The 16,240-nt window shown below is 39.4% G+C and overlaps 1 long non-coding RNA gene across 2 annotated transcripts; it reads left to right on the top strand.

Moving 5' to 3' along the window:
- The first annotated feature begins 833 nt into the window (after positions 1–833).
- On the top strand, positions 834–15,854 carry LOC148126887 (uncharacterized). 2 transcript variants are annotated; one of them, XR_015741686.1, is made up of 3 exons: positions 834–1,002; positions 15,036–15,207; positions 15,298–15,854. It is a non-coding gene; the product is annotated as an uncharacterized LOC148126887 (long non-coding RNA). The 2 variants fall into 2 exon arrangements; XR_015741685.1 differs by lacking the exon at positions 834–1,002 and having other exon boundaries at positions 14,617–15,207.
- The last annotated feature ends 386 nt before the right edge of the window (positions 15,855–16,240 follow it).

The raw sequence follows: 16,240 nt of genomic DNA on the forward strand, positions 1-16,240 counted from the left end.
ATATTAATAGTCAGCATTTAAAGCTATGGCACATCCATATATTTTCTGCATTCATCGGCTGGGATAATTACACCTCTGCACAATTGGTGTGACAATTTAATTCCTTCCTATGTTGAAAGTTTTATTTTTACATTGCAGAATTTTATTTAGGACAATCATTAAGTGGGAAACGATATTTGAAGCAACTTCAGCACACAAAAAAGACACTAGAGAACACACACAAATATATGACTAAGAATTCTGAAATAATCTATTTTTCAAAGAATACAATGAGAAGATGCCTTTTGTCACTCTTGTTTGGGATTGGTGCTTGGTGAGTTTTTTTTTTCTTTTCTCCATTATGTGCTTTTATTTTGTCCCATTGTTAAATTATTTGAATCTTTCTAAAATAAACTAATCAGTTCCCCCTATATACAAATGCCATACCCAAACATACTTCAGTGCAATTAGATGAATGATGAAGATCCTACAGCAACACTGCTAAAGGTTAATCTAAACCAGAGTTCCTCAGCCTTGGGAACTTTAAACATGCCAGCTGTGGAATTCTGGAAGTTGAAGTCCACACATCTTAAAAGTTTTCAAGGCTGAGAAACATTGACCTAAACACTAAATGATCCCCATGTTCATCTGTGAGCAGCTGGAAGACATCCTGGAAAGACAAGTTGTACTTTTCCCTTTTATGATGAATAGCAAAATAAGCTTTTGTCGAACTAAAAAATCTGTACGATATGTAAAGAGGTCAACTTGTCGGGTAGAGCTTCTTTTTATGCTACCAGACTGTTCAGTAAACAAAGTAATATTCACACAAATACCCTTTTAACATTTCAGGATGAGCATGTTTACAAACATTAAAGAGATCCTTGGAATGAGAGAGATCCTTGTGTCAACATGCAGCACTTTTTTCCTGAAATCTCACAGCAGAATCTGTGTTTTACCCAATTCTTCCACAATCCATAATTAGGACAGATTGCGGGATGCCTGGGAAAGGAAGGAAGGAAGAAGGTAACTGTGGGAAAGTCAACTGACACTTTATCTCATGGATAGCAACAGAGTTGTGGTGGAGGGAGATCGGGGATTGCATTTGAAAGTATTCAGAGACTCCACTTTAATTAACTCCCAAGAAAGAAAGATGGGAAATTCCAGTTACAGTTTCCAAGATTCTGTTTTTATATGAGACTAGCATTAAAGATATCTTGCTGAAATTTGAGTAGTTATTACTTCCCTTGGGCTTGCCAGCCATGTGGGGTTTGACACCAATGCTCAGAATTGTGAATTTGAGAATTTTTTTTGTGTGTGTGGGGGGGAATTGATGTTTATGTAATAACTTTCTAAGATGTCAGGAAACAGAGGAACCCCATTATCCTTCTGAAATTTAAAATATACTTTGATACCAGAACAGTCTCTCAAGTATTGAGAGTATGCAGTCTTTCCCGTAGACCAGGCTGTCAAACTCGCGGCCCATGGGCCAGATGTGTGACGTGCTGGCCATGCCCATGCCTGGTTTACTGAAGAAAAGTTGTGATACGTCATGTGACACCGCCATGACGACATGGGTTTGACACCCCTGCCATAGACACACCAAAACTGTGGAAATCTTTGCCACAAGATGGATGATTAAGCTCCTCTTTCATATTAGGCTTGTTTTATGCACAATCTTTCTCTTTAGCAAGGTTTAGCTTTTACCAGAAGGTGAGGATTAATCAGGCCCCTGGTTGTATTTGCTACAAGTCTTTTTTCTATCTCAGAGCTCCCCAACCTTTTCAGCTTTGCAGACTGGTGGGAGGGGGGGGAGGGGATGGTTCCATGTGCTTGCACGCGGCAAGCAAGCATGTGTGTATGCACAACTCCATTTGTGCGAGGGGCAGGCATATGCACACACCAATAATGCAAATGGAGAGTGTGTGCATGCACTTACCAGCTGCTTGTACAAGTGGGGATGTGCATGTGCTCGCTAGCCACTTCCATGGTCCGGTTCCGAAAGGCTCAAAGCCTAGTAGTGAGATGCGGCCTGGGGGTTGGGGATCCCTGTTCCATCTTCATGCTATGGTTGTTGTTTAATTGTTTAGGAAACTTTCAGAATTCACGGTGCACGCTGGTTTCTTTACTTGAAAAGTTGAAATTTGTGTGACATCAATCTTCAAGCCGTTCTTTTAAAATATAATTTTGAGCTACTTGACATTATCATGTTTTGCCCTCCTGTAGCCATTTGTCTCAAGGTCAGAAGGAAGTCACTGGCAATCGCCTAGCAACCAATTACCTGACATACTTTGTGAAGTGCTTCTTGAATTTATTTTGAATCATGGCTCTCAGAATGATACACACATGCATATATATGTAGAGATAGGGCCAAATGAGACAGGACTTCGCAAGGATCTCTTCCTAATTGCTGTGAAAAGCCTGAGGAAATTCTGTTCTAATAAACATAATCAATGAAGAATTCCTATTCCACCTGATCTCACTTCATGTGGCAACCAAGGTTGCTTCTCCTGGTTTCCTAACCCAACACTCACTTTGTGGGACAAGGCAGGGCTTGGTCTTCTCTTATTTAACTTCTACAAGAGATCATTGGGTTAAGTGATCCAGCAGTTTGGAACGAGCTAGAATTCACATACTGAAAACATTCAGCTTTTTATCTTCACCCCTTGGGCTGCCTGAATGATGCCATGGATATCCCTTCCCAGTTTCTAGAGGTTGTAAGGGGCCTGGATGGGGATCAATGGACCTTTGTTTAACCCAAGCAAGACTGAATGGCTTTGGGTGCTTGGGCTTTCTGGTGACTAAACCCTAGATGGGATGGCACTGTCTCAGAGAGACACAATGTGCAATCTGTGGGGTACTCTTGGAGTTTTGGATCCTGCTGGGAGTGCAAATGGTAGTTGTAGCTAAAAGGACTTTTGTACACCTTCAGCTTGTACAAGCAGTTGCACCCATTCCTGAACTGGGAGATTCTGCTCACTAACACTTGTCGTCTTGTCCCAAAGGTGCTTTTTCAGGAGGCAACTGGACTTTCTCATGGACGAGAAGCAAAATGTCTTCAAAGAAAAAACAAGAAAGTCCAGTTGCCTCCTGAAAAAGTATCTTCAGGATGACTGAGAATCTCTACAGACTTTTAGCCAGAGGTGGGTATTCAGCAGGTTCTGACCAGTTCTGGAGAACCAGTAGCAGAAATTTTGAGTAGTTTGGAGAACCGGCAAATACCACCTCTGACTGGCCCCGCCCCCATCTCTTCTCTGCCTCCCGAGTCCCGGCTGATCGGCTGGGCCTTCTTTTGTTGCCCTACACAGGAGAACGGAGCTGGAAAGCAGGTTAGTGGGGTGGGGAGGGAATGGGATTTTGCAGTATCCTTCCCCTACCATGCCCACCAAGCCATCCCCACAGAACCGGTAGTAAAAATTTTGAATCCCACCACTGCTTTTAGCTATACAATTTGGGATGAACACCCTTTGAATGGTGTGGGAGTAAGAATGGATTTCCAGAAAAATTGCGACCTACAGGAACCATTAGCACCACTCAGATGATCTTGAGGACACAGATAAACGTCCAGGTGCTTCAACGACCCTCTAAAAGGATCCAAATGACCATCTGTCTGCAAGAAGTATAAATCCTTCCATTCCCCACCATCCAGTCAGAGCTGAAGAAGCTCCTTGCATGAGAAGCGAAACGTCTTCAAAGAAAAATCCAGAAAGTCCAGTTGCCTCCTGAAAAAGCACCTTTGGGACAACCATGACCTGGAGGACTGAGAATCTCTACAGACTCATCTTCTTGTGACTCCTATCTAGATTACTGCAATGTACTCTATGCGGGGTTGCCCTTGAAGAGCATTGGGAAGATCGAGCTGGTGCAAAATACAGCCGTACGGATTGTAAATGGTGTTGGTTACAGCCACTCAGACCGCGGCTGCTCAGAATGGAACAAAGCACCCAAAACCAGTTGCTCTGAAGGACTTAAGGCAATTCCAGCCAGAATCCAGCAATTTTGAACTAAAGCTGGAAAACATGGATGCAGGGTGCATTTGCAAAGATTGGGAGGAGGAAGATATCATCCATTTCTGTACTCAGACGTGGTATGAGAGGGGGCAAAGCAGAAAGTGTGAATCTGCCCAGAGCCTTTAGGGAAAAGGAAATGAGAACGCTACTAGCTTGATTCTGCAAACTATTATGCATCTATTGCACAAATTCTTTGATTTGATAGTTCAGACATAGATACAGTGGTACCTTGATACTCAACTGCTTTGAAACTTATCAAATTTGGTACTCCACACATTTTGATCCAAAAATTTTGCCCTGCTGCACATCGTTTGCTTGGTATTCAATGCACAAGCCAGAACTTGTCAATGCCAGCTGCCTTATAAGTCACTACATTATTCCTTATGGGAAAAAATTGTTAGATACTCATCATGCCTCCCTGAAGCAATTAACAATGAGCACTGAGGTACCACTGTATTGGATTCTGCATAGGATTAGGAATTGCTCAGTATGGCCAAACAAAGCATTTATTTGCAATATGAAAAACTGGGAACAAATAATGTCAAGAATCAAAGAGACAAAACTCTTAAGAGGGAATAAAAATGGATCACTGAGTTAGGTAAAGGTTTGGCTAAGAAACCGATGCTTTTTATTGCTTCCTGATTAATCCCCAGGAAGGCTACCTTTGTATTAAATGTGTCTATGGCTATGCTTCAAGGATTTGAAGGTTGAGGGCAGATTGCTTGGAAAACCTGTCGATCCTCAATACTTCATACCACCTCTAATGCTTTTAACCGGCTTGCCAAACTATGCTATTCTAGAATAACCTCACACCTTTAGATGGTAGGTGAAATCTCTGCCACAAGTTTCCCAAAGAGTAAGTTTAAATGAAGACAAGCACACCATTCCATCAACGCCCAGATGATTCGTGGTGGTACCACAGGCAGCAGAAGCAGGCAGGACTTTCCCGTGGACAGGGAAAAACAAACGAAGCCAATGTGGCTCCTGCTGAAATTCTGAAGCTGGGGTGGAGCCCACTACCTGCTATAGGTCAATTCCTTATTGAAGATCATGGACTTATGGTTAATGGATTTCTTTTTTTGATTTAAAGCTCGTAAGTTTCTGCTGAGTGTTTTTCTATTCGGTTTGATCAGTTGCTTTTCTCATGGTAGTATTTCAGATGTAAGCTTAGCACTATATAAACTGTGCATTTCTAATCATGCAGAGAAGGCAGAAAAGCAGCTTGTTATGTTTTCAGATTGAATAATGGCAGCAAAGAAAAAAAAACAAAGAAAAAAGTGAGCACACTCAGCTGCCATTTTTCCTTTGCATTTGCAGTGAGCCTTTACCAGGAAGAAAGGAGAAAATAATATACTGAAATAAAGCAAACAGGTATAACATAATTTTTTAATCTTGAAACCCACATGTGTGGAAATGTTTTTTTTTTACATCTGCTAGTTAATGCTGATGTATCATGCTACTAAACTAAGAAAGTCATTTTGACCTGTGCTGTACATACAACTCACACAATCACAGAATATAAATCAGGCAAACCTAGTTGTGTGTACACACACACACACACACAAAGAATATGTTGGAAAGAAGCCTGTTTGGAAAAGTTCCAGAAAATAATCTGTTTTGTATTTATGTCAGGTCCTTTATATAATGATTATGCTAGCTTGAGCATTAAAAGATAGATCCTTTTTGGAATAAATCAAACTGAAATGCAATACTGTGTTCTTATCCACAAGGCCTAAGACCAGATGGCTAGTATCTGATTTTAGGGAACAAGATTGTTGGTGATCTAAGGTTCTGTTGCATTTCTATTTTAGTTACTGGCACAAGGCACTCTCCAGAACAAACCATTAACAGCAGAATGAATCATAAATACTTCAGCACTAAAAATGAGATCAGAAGACATTTCTGGAGAAAACTCTAGATTGCCTCAAATAAATCTATTCATTGTGTTTCCTCTAGATAGGATGTATGTTTTAACACCTCTTTTAAATGTTTAGGGGTAGGAGAAGTCAATCTAATATACTTAAATTGTAATAAAGCTTTCTATCTTTCAGTTACATTGCATTAATTTCAACTATATTAAGAGAGGTAGTAGTTACCAGAAATTACATCAGGAAATATGGCCTTCAGATATTAGTTGTGTTTCAGCTAATGCAGTAAAATGTAAAGTGATTGGATCTTACAGATGTCCGGTCCTGGGCCAAAGATTACAATTATGGCTATAGCATAAATATCACTGTTAATTTGGTTTATCACTTGACTTCTTCTGTGGATACTTATTCAGATCATGGCCTCATATTACGTCTCAACCTGAAAAGGAGATTAGTCTGTACAGGTAGTCCTCAACTTACAACAGTTCATTTAGTGACTGTTCGAAGTTATGGTGCGACCGGAATTCTGCTAAACAAATGATTCCCTCAACACTGTTGAGGGAATTATTTGTTTAAATTATTTGTTTAGAAATAAACAATTCCCTCAACACTGTCAAACTATTTACTAAGTCTGCATTACTATTACTATTAATCTTCCCATCCTTCCTTTCACACATCTCCTCCCACTTATGACTTTATGACTGTAACTTTGTCGCTTGTATCCTTATGATTTTTTAAATTGTCTGTTTCCTAGTATGATTTGATTGCTTATTGTTCCCTATGATTATTATTAAGTATTGTACCTTATGACTCTTGACAAATGTATCTTTTGTTTTATGTATATTGAGAGTATTTGCATCAAGACAAATTCCTTGTGGGTCCAACCACACTTGGCCAATAAAGAATTCTATTCTATTCTACTGAAAAAAGTCACATGACCATTTTTCACACTTATGTCCATTGTTCCATCCCTGTGGTCACACGATTTACATTTGGATGCTTGACAGCTGGTTCCTATATTTATGACGGTTGCAGTGTCACGGGGTCATGGGATTCCCTTTTGCAACCTGCTGACAAGCCAAGTCAATGGGGAAGCCAGATTCACTTAACAACCGTATTACTAATTTAACAACTGGAGTTATTCACTTAACAAATGTGGCAAGAAAAGTCATAAAATGAGGCAAAACTACTTAGCACATTTCTCTCTTAGCAACATAAATTCTGGGCTCAGTTGGAGTCGTAAGTTGAGGACTACTTGTAGTTTATCTTCCTTTTCCCAGGCTGGAAGAGAAATGGGTTTTGGAGTGATGGTGGCTACACTGATCCCATTGTCTTTTTCATTCCTATAACAACTGACATCATGAGAATGGCCATGATGTTTCTGGCCCTGGTTGAACAATTGAGAGTTTTTGTTTTTTACAAAACCATTTAAAAAAAAATCAGTCCTGTAAAAGTAGCTGTGATACTGGGCTACATATATGACATTGGCACATTAGAGATAGCCATTGTTTACCATCTGGAACTTAACGTAGTAATTCATTACTAGAGCCAAATTTGTCTTGGCAAATTAGATAAATGTGTTCTGATTGAATGTCAATATTTACGATTCTTAAGGGTAGTGAGATACTCAGTTTTTGGAATCCTCTGGCTTCAGGACTTCCTCAGGTTCAGCCAATTCCATCTCCTGGAATAAGCAGCTTGTAGAGCATCATCATCATCAACCATTATCATCATCGTCTTCATCATCATCATCGTTATCATCTTAGCCCTTCTATATTGGCTATTCAGAATCACAAAGCAAAACTTCAGAGCTCCTGCCCTGGCTTTTCTCAGTGAACTTTGACTAAGTATCATTCTTCAGATCACTTTCTTATATTCTGATCCTGTCAATTAAACGCTACAACTTTATGCTCATGTAAATTCACAGCTCATAATGCTTTAGGTGAGGGAATAATCAGAAATTATTTCATAAGGGAAAATCATGAACAAATTCAATCAATCCGTGAGGATTTTTTAAAAATATTGCTAATTGCAGGACATAAAAATGTGGAGGAAAGGGGAACATGACTTTGCATCTTAAGTTCTTTGCTTAATGAGTGCTTTGCTTAGCGACCATCTGAAGTTATGACTGCTGAAAATGTATCTTTACAATCAGTCCTAAAAATTGCAACTGGTGCAGCGTCCCTGAAGTTACATGAGAGAGATTCAAGCACTGCACAATCAGCAGGAATTTACAAATGCTGCAGCATCCAGCTTTCTTGTGTACATCATTTGCACATTTCACAGCTGGCTTCAAACAAGCGGAGTCAATAGTTGATCCATCAGTGAAATTGCAAGTCACATCACTTAATGATGAGTTGCCAGTCCCAGCTTTTAGTCATCAAGACTAACTGTAGTGTCTCAGTGTTGTTGATATTTATTTTCAAAATCCACGAGTGCTTGAGGGATTAAGAAGTTGTATTGCTCTCTGGTAATATACAGGTGAAACTTGAAAAATTAGAATATCATGCAAAAGTTCATTTATTTCAATAATGCAACTTAAAAGGTGAAACTAATATATGAGATAGACTCATTACATGCAAAGCAAGATAGTTCAAGCCGTGATTTGTCATAATTGTGATGATGATGGCTTACAGCTCATGAAAACCCCAAATCCACAATCTCAGAAAATTAGAATATTCCATGCAATCAATAAAACAAGGATTGTACATAGAACAATATCGGACCTCTGAAAAGTATAAGCATGCATATGTACTCAGTAATTGGTTTGGGCATCTTTTGCAGCAATTACTGCCTCAATGCGGCATGGCATGGAAGCTATCAGCCTGTGGCACTGCTGAGGTGCTATGGAAGACCAGGATGCTTCAATAGCGGCCTTCAGCTCTTCTGCATTGTTCGGTCTCATGTCTCTCATCTTTCTCTTGGCAATGCTCCATAGATTCTCTATGGGGTTCAGATCAGGCGAGTTTGCTAGCCAATCAAGCACAATAATCCCATGGTCATTGAACCAGGTTTTGGTGCTTTTGGCACTGTAGGCAGGTGCCAAGTCCTGCTGGAAAATGAAGTCAGCATCCCCATAAAGCTCATCTGCAGAAGAAAGCATGAAGTCCTCCAAAATCTCCTGGTAGATGGCTGCGTTGACCCTGGACTTAATGAAGCACAGGGGACCAACACCAGCAGATGACATGGCTCCCCAAATCAACACAGAGTGTGGAAACTTCACATTGGACTTCAAGCATCTTGCAGTGTGTGCCTCTCCATTCTTCCTCCAGTCTCTGGTCCTTGGTTTCCAAATGAGATGCAAAAGTTGCTCTCATCAGAAAAGAGGACTTTGAACCACTGAGCAACAGACCAGATCTGTTTTTCTTTAGCCCAGGTAAGACGCTTCTGACATTGTTTGTTGTTCAGGAGCGGCTTGGCAAGAGGAATATGACATTTGAAGCCCACGTCCAGGATCCGTCTGTGTGTGGTGGCTCTTGATGCACTGACTCCAGCCTCAGTCCACTCCTTGTGAAAGTCCCCAACACTTTTGAATGGCCTTTTCCTAACAATCCTCTCCAGGCTGCGGTCATCCCTGCTGCTTGTGTACCTTTCTCTTCCACACTTTCCCCGTCCACATAACTTTCTATTAATGTGCACTTGGGGAACATCCAACTTCTTTTGCAATTACCTTTTGAGGCTTTCCCTCCTTATGGAGGGTGATAGTTTTCTGCACAACTGTCAGGTCAGCAGTCTTTCCCATGATTTTGATTCCTACTGAACCAGACTGAGAGACCATTTAAAGGCTAAGGAATCCTTTGCAGGTGTTATGGCTTAATTAGCTGATTAGAGTGGGACACTTTGAGCCTAGAATATTGAACCTTTTCACAATATTCTAATTTTCTGAGATTGTGGATTTGGGGTTTTCATGAGCTGTAAGCCATAATCATCTCAATTATGACACATCATGGCTTGAACTATCTTGCTTTGCATGTAATGAGTCTATCTCATATATTAGTTTCACCTTTTAAGTTGCATTACTGAAATAAGTGAACTTTTGCACGATATTCCAATTTTTCGAGGTTCATCTGTAGGTAGTCTCCTTATGAAAAACTCAGGAAGGGAAAAACTAAGAGCTACTAATGCCAAGAGACTAAAATAGAAATTGCTTACTCACTCCTTGCACTATCAGAGCTATACATACAGCATGTCACAGATAGTTCATGTGACCCAACAAGCTATGAATCACTATAGCATATCACTGGGTCAGGGTGTCATGCAGACAACAAAATTTAAGAATTTTTTTAAAAAGGAAAGATAAGGCTTAATATTTTCTTCAAAATTAAGAAATTATATTTATGACTTTCGCTCTCTTTTCACTTTTATATTTGCAGTATTGGTTGGAAGATATTGGAATAATTGCATTAATCTTTCCAGATCATATATTAATGGACTATAATCTAAATATAATTTAGATTAGTCTACTATTCCAATCTCTTTCTACAACTGGCCAGTTAGCAGAATCAATTACAGCTATGGCTAGGAATTATAGTAATCCATATATTCTTGAAGAACACCAACTGAGGAAGGGTAACATGAATGCTTCACAGAATGAAGTGCGTCAAATATCCCCAATTTGTTGCCTGCCTACACAATTATGTATTCACAGTTAATACTTGTCAGATTCTTGTTCAACATGAAGTGGATGGATAGTTCAGAATGATGGTGGAAATAAAAGTTCAGCTTCATGAAATCTAGACAGAACTTTGCAATCATGTCTTCTTTGTAACTGCAAATAACTTCCTCTCTTTTCTCTGTCTGGCTTAGATTGAACCATTCAACCTAGACGCCTTTGTGAAACCAATGTATTTTGAAAAAAATCTATAAGAAACTGTTTGTTACTAATGCTCACATGGTTCTAGCTTCTCTTCAATACAAAATCAAACATTTACAAAAAGGATCCAGTCGCCTGACCTGACAGAGTCACACCTGAAGAATTTAAATGAGGAACTTTCTCATGCTACAATAGCCGCCCAGTGAACTGTTAGTGAAAGATTTATAAAAAGAGCCACGCTGGTCCCCGAGAATCATTTACAAGCTGTAGAATAGCATTCATGTGAATCATCAGTTATCTATGAAGCAGCCTAGACAGTTAGTTGCACCACATGCATTGAACGCTCCAGTGTGTTGCCTGACTTGCCTCTGGCCATTGTGTGGTATCAACTACAGACCACTGATGATCCTTTATAAACTCCGTAAATTCTCTTTATTGTCACCATTGCAGAACTCAGAACTTTTCTTTGCTCCCCATTGCTTTAGCAATGTATACAAGTCACACATGAGAGCAGGTCTATTCCAGGGTGGGAAATAGGTATTTTCTTATTGGTCAAAGTACCTGCCAGGCACCTACCTCCTTGCTCTATTTTAATTGCCTAGTCTGTGGAAAAGCCAAGGGATGATGCTTTGCCCTCACAAAAAGTGGGCTTTCAGCTATGAGTAAACAGATTCCATCAGCAAAATCAGATTGACCCTAGGTAGAGAAAAGTACACTTTTATTTATTTGTCAATTATCTCACCATATATATTTCTCTTGAAGTACCCCACAATATTCCTCTCTCCCATTGTTGCAACTTATCAGGGAGTAAGCACCCTAAAAATGCATCAAATAACAGTGAATAAATGAATATTGGGGAAGATAGGAAAATGCTAGAAACGTGATAATTTTTCATGATTTACAAAGTCAAGTGAAAAGAATCTATTTCACACTGGAAATTCTGGGGTGTTAACAGCAACTGGCTGGCTTGCATCCTTTGCATTTAGCTCTTGATTTTCTTGGGTTGAACAAAGATTGGATAAAGGGGCAGTCTTTGAGCTGTAGAACCAGAGGCATGCATACAAGTGACATTAAGATAAAAGACATCTGTGATCTACAGTTAGTCAGGTTGATCGGACAAAAAAACAAATTGGATACATAGCGCTTTGGGAATTAGATGCAGGCTGAACAACTAGTAGGGTAACAATTCGTTGTGTTATGGTGATTGGGGGCCTATTGGACATGTTTGAGGATATGGGTATTGTTAGTCAGTCTTTCCATCTGTTCTAGTTTCTTTTTGCTTTTATTATTTCTTTGTTTTTAATATTGTGTTTTTCTACTTTGTTTGATTTTACTGTACAACGCCCAGAGTCAGTTTGAAGTTGGCCAGCACTAAAATTTAATTAAATTGCATCAGTTTCTCTTGCAAAGTGACTTAAGGTATGAAAAGTATAAGAATATTAATTTAGAAGTTTAATTTCAGATCTTAACAGGGGTATTCAGGCATGCTGGACATTATATTTTGCAATGTAGCATTCCCCAGCATTATGTGCGCAGCCATCAAGTGGAGAGCACCAGATTAGAGAAAAATATGCTAATAATTTTTTTTTTATCAAACATTATTATGAGTCTTTTTTTCTTCTCCATGTACTATATATCCTAGAAAACTACAAGAGAAATGTCAAATGAATATATGTGGTACTAAAATTCTGATCAAATATTGAGCAATTACACAGACTTTTGCCCTGTTGTAGTCCATTGATTTATCAACTTTATTTTAAAAATACTTACTGCATAACATGTGCTCATGCATAATTCATGCACAAATCTTTTGAACACTGAAGATATTTACTGACTGCCACCTCACCTAGTTGTCTAGTCTCTTTCCCAAGATAATCAGAAAGTTTTTGTGCTCACAAAAGAGCACAAAGTGCTGGAAAATGAGTAACTTTATATTGTATTGTAAGGCTCCAATACTTCCAATAACTTTGAAAAGGAACAGGGGAAGTATTATTATAAATGTATCACAAATTGATACATTTGTGAGCGGTTTATTTATAGCTACCCATCATAATCACATTTAAGATTTAAGCCAGAATTTGCCCAGTATCCACTCTTAATATAAGCTCTGAAGCAGAAAAAGTGGGTTGAGGGCTACACAATTACCCAGTCTACTGCTCAATGTGTTAAACTACAATAGACTCCCTTTTTGGGGTCCCACAATCCCTTAATTTAGGGTAGAGTTCAGGCAACTGGATGGAGCTGAGCATATACTGCCCGGATGCCCTTCCTGACACCACACCGAGTTTGCAACACATTTTTTTCTTGGTGCCCTAGAAGAGAAACATCTGCCACTACATAGGATTGAACATTCTGAGTGGGAGGCAAGCATCTTCACCATTGGACCACCACACTGTTCAATGTGGTAAACTGCAGTAAAGTAATATATTCCCACCTTTGTGTATAGAGTATCATGAAAGGACCACAGGTTTATCATTCCCTAGAAAAGCTGGCTCTCTGGGCAAGACATCTTGCAGAAGATAAATCCAGACAATGAGCTTGCTTTCCCTCCTTGCATCATCATTTAATTAAATTATTTTCTGTTCAAATTCACTTAGGCCAGCACCTTACCTGACAGCTTCCTGCCAAGCAGGGCTCAGAGGCTGCCCTGCTGTGATGACAAAATCTCCATAGCAACGGGGTATTTGCTGGAGTGACGTGGCTGCTGCACTTGCCTATCAGGGAAATTGATTTGAAAGTGAATCTATAAATATTGCAGTTACTTAGCTGGCCTGCTAAACATCTTTCTTTGGTTGACAGAATAGAGATTAATTAAAGAATTGAGCTTGCCTTTCTTGGCTTTACAATCGTTTCCAAAGAAATCAGCAGGAAGGGCTTTTCTGTGGTATTTTTTCTTCAGCCAAAAGATTTACTGTCAAGTTATCTGAGGGTGAAAAATAGTTGCTGCTTATCTCCCTTTGGATTGTTCTTCCATTCTTTGAGTTATGCCTTGCTTTGCTTTGAAACGTTGTCCTTGCCTAATGCTTCATAATGGTGTGTTTAGTAGTCGGGTGACAAATATGAGAAAAGTACAATTTTAACTAAAAGGCTATTTCTGGCATCTTCTCAAAACTTAAACCAACCAGTTTAGATCATACAATGGAAAAATAGTTAATAATTATTGATCCCTGTGATTTCCTCATGTAAATCACAGAAAGAGTTAGGATAAAGGCTCGCTGAGTGTTTGTGTATTAGACCAAAACCAAGAGTCTGAACCAATGTCCCTCAACCCTGACAACTCTTAAGATTGTATGGACTTCAGCTCGCAGAATTAAGCATGGCTGGCTGGGGAATTCTGGGAGTTGAAATCCATACATCTTAAAGTTACCATTGAAAACCACTGGTCTGGAGAGATGCTTGAAAATAGCGATCCAGGCCTTAAGATATGCACAGTTCTAGGAAACATAAATCACAGTCCTTGTTCTCTCAAGAAAATGGTTGAATTCATAGGAGATACTCGGGTATATTGTACTACACTGTAGCCTTAAACTGCTTGACTCCCTATGAAAAGTGGCTAGCAGTAAAAGCTGGCTCAGCAAATACCTTTCTGGGGTTTAGTACCACCCTCCAGAGCAATGGCCAGATGTTCTGCCAAATTTCATGGACTTCACTTGATTGGTGGATTCCCCAGCTTTAAAAAAAATCTTTCCCATGGGAAAGCATGCATCCATGGTTTTCTTATCGATGGGCAAATATTTCAGGACATATGATTTTCATTGGACAGGGAGAAGGAGAAGGGAGCAAAAAAGAGGCAGACCACTAAAAGGTCCTTTCCAAAGGCACTCTGGGACAAGATGGCCATGGAGGCAACAACTATGACTAAAGGGGATGAGGCCACTTCGAGTGGAAGTGTTTGTATACCATGAAAGGAAGCAAATCAGACAGCACTTCTTATGCTGGGACAAGCTGGGGTAAAAGGGTGATTTCTGGTGGTTTGGAATAAATAGAAAAATAGCTTTGTGTGTTCCTGCTTTCATGAAACTGTGGTTTGTTCTCACAGTGAGGCAACCACCTATTGCATAGATTAGCCCTTAACCATATGTCAGCAGTCACATTTTAATTAGTATAGTGTGTGTGCAGTCCGTGATACTAATGTATGGTTCAGTGTATCATGCAAATAGAAAATTCAACTAAGTAAAATTAGTTGAACAAATCATAGTCCACTGTGTTCAATTGAAGGTCTCTGTGCAACAATAAAAACAAAACATAATGTTAAACCACAAGAAGTTTTAGGAGCACATTTGTAGCAGAGAAGGAGGGATGGAAAGAGCAGCCTGAATCTTTTCCTCCACCTGGCTCCAACTTTTTATTTTCCTCCTTCCCAGACAGACTTCACAAGAAAAGAAACCTCGCCATCCTATCCTTGGTAGAATTTCCAGAAGACGAGAGAGTGCAAATACAAATTCAAACTATGTTTGGATGGTTATATATGTTAATGTTATTTCTCAGAGGGTTGCTGCATTATCCTCTACCTGAGTCTTCAGTTGCAGAAAGCCTGCAAGTAAATATACATGTATAAAATGAAATAGGGGCATATGTGTTGTGCATGGAAATACCTCTGCAACTTACATCATCTCATTCCTTTATATAGCAAGCAGCAGGGGAAGTATGGAAAATCCGTCAGACAATGATTTCATGTCTCGGGCCTCTGAGTACTTATTTATTAAATTTATATGCCACATCTCTTACTGATAAGGCAACTCTTTTGTTTTTCATTCCATCAATTAATTAACCAATCAACTGGTATGCCACTCTTCAAAAGTAGGTTTTCCCAAGGTATTTTATTACTGCTTAGAACTGGTGAAGACAGGAGGCTGGCACATTCAACATCAACTCTGAGCAGAAGCCAATGACAAAAAGAAAAAAAAAAGGAGAGAAAGAGATTCCACTTCCTCTGACAGAAATCTTTAGAACTCTAAAGAAGAGTGACAGTTCAAGCAAGAATCCCTTCACTGAGGCATGCTATGTTATCTTAAGTCTCTTAACTTTATAGCATTTCTGAAACAGGTGGCTTTGGGTTTCAATCTAGCAGTTGCAATTAAAAAGGCGAGAGTAATCCAGTTGTAGCAGTTACATAAATTACATACTACTTGCTTCTTCATGTTTATTATCTAGATATAGTTCTAAATAATAAAAAATACACATTTAAGTCATGGAATAATTTTCTCACGGCAGTGTTCTCCTTTGCAATGTTCGAATGCAGTACCGCAGGCTAACGCACTGCTCACTCCAGGAGTTCGATTCTGACAGGCTCAAACTTAACTCATCCTTCTGTCCTTCCAAGGTCAGTAAAATGAGGACCCAGATTGTCAGGGGCAATGTGCTGACTCTGTTAACCCATTTAGGGAGAGCTGTAAAGCATTGTGAAGCAGTAGCTATATAAGTCCAAGTGCTACTGCTATTTCTGACATGGTGCTTTTCAGTACACGAGACAGAAAAGCAAATGCCACAGGCCAACTTAAAGCACCTCACATCAAAGCTAATGAACTATTGCATGAATGTGAAATCATCATTAAAAATACTCCTCAAATAAT

The sequence above is a fragment of the Pseudonaja textilis genome, chromosome 2 (assembly GCF_049901715.1).
Source record: "Pseudonaja textilis isolate UNSWEBS1 chromosome 2, rPseTex1.2, whole genome shotgun sequence".
In the NCBI taxonomy this organism is placed as follows: domain Eukaryota; kingdom Metazoa; phylum Chordata; class Lepidosauria; order Squamata; family Elapidae; genus Pseudonaja; species Pseudonaja textilis.